This window comes from Lolium perenne, unplaced genomic scaffold (genome assembly GCF_019359855.2).
Source record: "Lolium perenne isolate Kyuss_39 unplaced genomic scaffold, Kyuss_2.0 unplaced103, whole genome shotgun sequence".
Classification (NCBI taxonomy): domain Eukaryota; kingdom Viridiplantae; phylum Streptophyta; class Magnoliopsida; order Poales; family Poaceae; genus Lolium; species Lolium perenne.
Window position 1 is genome coordinate 837580 of NW_027249061.1, and position 3434 is coordinate 841013.

Consider the following 3434-nt stretch of genomic DNA (forward strand, 5'->3'; position numbering starts at 1 on the left):
GCACACACACACCCCGATACACCCGATGCGTACCTCCGTGGCTCGATGGACCACGCCAATAGAATCACCCGGAAGAGGCACGCGGCAGAATTCCCGGTGAGAGATTGGGATTGGAGAAGAAGAGCTTGGTGAGGGAGAGAGAGTATCTTGTACTAGAATCTCACTCAACAAGTTCCAAATCAACAACCAAGGTGCCTTGATTACAGAGGGATGATACCCAAGGGAGACTAAGCTCAAATTTAGGTTTGAGTTCAAAACAAGTCTAACCCTAATCTGGAGGAAGGGGTGAGGTACTTATAGGTCCAGATTCGTACAGGGGTAAAATCGGCACTACATAAATTATCCTGGTCCATAGATGCGAAATCAACGGCTGAGATGAAGTCAACAGGGGCTTGGCCGCGATGCCGGTGATGATTGGCAGCGATGCCGGTGGGGCGCGATGCCGCTGGTCGAGGCCGGCGGTGCCGCTGGTCACGTCTTCCGCTGAGAGGCCGGCGGTGCCGGTGTCGAAGCGGCGATGCGGGTGAGCAAACGGCGGTGCCGGTTGCTTGAGGCCGGCGGTGCCGGGAGTGGCTGAGCAGCCGGTGCCGGTGCTGAGGCCGGCAGTGCCGGCCTGAAGCGTCCTTCGGCGGCCACTCTTCTCCTCCTCCTTCCTTGTCCATCTTCGGGTCTGCTGCGACTTCCTTCTCTCGAGGTTCATATCTGATAACACAAAGCATATCGGCCTGAGGTAGTAGTCCATCCAATGGGGTATCAAGATCAAGGGTAGTGAGGAGTGAGTTCACCTTATCATGTAGCGCTTTGACTCGGGCTCGTGTCATCGGTCCACTTGGGGGACTTGTTGGTCTTGGTGTGGTGGTGACCGAAGGCCACCCCGCATCAGGTGGAAGTGGCCATATGAGGAAGGTATGCGCGATGTGCACTTGCCATCCTTGAAGTGGTAGGCACCCTATCATGGTGTTTGTCGCCTTCATGTAGAGGCTCTCGTCGTCGTGCTTCATCACCATGTCTTGATGAGTGTCGTGGAAGATCCTTGGGGGATGTTGGTCGATGGCGATCATGAAGTGGCTTGTGGCGGCGAAGCTCATATGGTGACGTATGTCGATGTAGACCATGAGGTGGTAGTGGTCGACGACTATCATGAGATGGTGTGAGTCGATGACGGTCCTTGCCATGCCTAGATGATGGCTCATGCGACATGGCATGTTGCTTGCGGCGCCTTGTGGAGCTTGGAGAAGTGTGTCGATGACGCTCATGATGGGGACGCTCTTGATGATCCATATGATGGTGCCATCGTGGAGGTCCTCTATCTTCATATGTAGCTCCATTGGCCAAGTAGGCGTTGCTCAAGGTAGAGTCGAGGTGAGGCTCCGCCATGGTGTCGATGTCGTACTCGTGGTGTTGCTCCACCATGTCGTCGATGTGTGGTGAGCCATTGTCGATGTAGAGCTCGTCGATGTCGTCCTCAAGGTGGTGCTCCACCATGTCTGATACGGGGTGGCCTTTGGACACCACCGCCTCAAGACCGACAAGCCCTCCTCGTGGTCCAATGACACGAGCTCGAGCTCAAGCCCTACACCAAGAGGTGAATTCGCTCCTCTCCACGTTCACCTTTGACACCCCTTTGGATGGCTTGCTACTTCATGCCAATAGCCTATGTTCAATCAGGTACATCGACCAAGAAGCGAGCCATGAAGACCAAGCCAATGGAGAGAGAGCTGGAAATGATGAAGATGGAGCTACAGCTTCCAGGCCGGAACTTCCGCCCCCCAGGACCGGAACTTCCGGCCACATGCCATCCAGATTCCCTCCAGATGCCTTCCAGCGCCCAGAAGACAGGCTCCAGCCGGAACTTCCGCCCCTGAAGACCGGAACTTCCGCCCACCGGAACTTCCGCCCAAGTTCCGCCCAAGTTCCGAAAGTCGGCGAAAACCATACTGGATGTTACTGCGGGACAATGGCGCAATTCCGGAACAAGGCTGAAACTTGGCCGGAACTTCCGCCCCGACCAGAACTTCCGCCCGTCCAGACCGGAACTTCCGCCCCTGGCCGGAACTTCCGCCCAAGTTGACCGGAACTTCCGCCCCATCGAACTTCAGCATGACAGCACTTTTCAGCTAGTAACTTACCCCTTCGCCCCCACCTATAAATAGCCTTGTTGGCTCAGATCTGAGATTAGACTTGATGTGAAATTAAACCTGAGCTTAGCTCACCCTTGTGGGAACCCTACCTAGATCTATGATCTTGTACCCACCCGGGCTCCTTATCGACTTGTCAAGATCTCTTTGGTGACTTCTACCGTTTGTTTGATCTTTTGCTTGCACTTCTACCTATTTGGTCTTTTGCTTGCACTTCTATCAACCTTCCGGTCTTTTCACCCTTCTAGATCTTGCGAGCTTCGATTTGTCGATCTCTTTGCGGGACTTCTACCGGAAGGTCTTTTCTCGCAACCTCTATCGAGTAGGTGTATCGGGCCTACGAGGGAAAACCGGTTTGTGTGCGTGTGTGTGTTGTATCCCCACAATTCCCCCTCGTGTTCTTCGTGTTCATCGCGTTCATCCACCTACCCCCACGAGTTCCACCCAAATCCGTGAAGATCGGGCACATCCTTGGACTTAGTCCACATCATATGGTATCAGCAGCTCTTTGGTTGCCACGGATTTGACCCCCACATCCCCCATTTCCACCAATTTCGCCCAAAATAAATTCCAAAATTTTTTCCCAAAAAATAGCCCCAAATTGGCCTTGGATCGATCTCTCGATTTGTTGAGTTATTTGTGGTTTTGCTCCAATAGAAACTTGCCTTTGGTGTTGATCTGCAACTCCCCCACCTTCCCACAGCATTTGGTGCCAAATTTTCCTCGAATTCGAAGGATTTCGGCCCGGATTTCCGCCCAAATCGACGAACTGCCCGTAGATCTGATTGCGATCGGAAGTTCCGCCCGGAAGTACCGGAAGTTCCGCCCCCGGACCGGAAGTTCCGCCCCTCAGGACCGGAAGTTCCGCCTGGCCGAAATTTTGACAGCTACCTTCGTTTTTCGTTTTGGTACTAACCCCCTTGTGTTTGGACTTCGGTTTGAGTGCCATTTCAGCTACCACAAAGCTTCCGCAACATCGACAACGACGACGGCACCCCGAGGATTCAAGCGGTTCATTTGACACCTCCACCATAGCAAGTTCAAGATCGTCGGCCACCATCATCAAGTGGTATAACTTGCTCCTAACTTGTAGCCCTAGCCTCTTTTGCGTACCTTTCCTATCGAGAGTGGCTTTCTAGTGTTGCGAAGCATTGCGCAAGCGTCCCGACCGTGAGGGTGTGCGTGTGTTGAGCAAAGCTTCGAAGCAAGCTCGTGTGAAAAGATAAGCAAAAGAAGTGTGACATACTTACATAGATAGTAGTATCCTTACATAGTGAGAAAAAGAAAAAGAAAAAT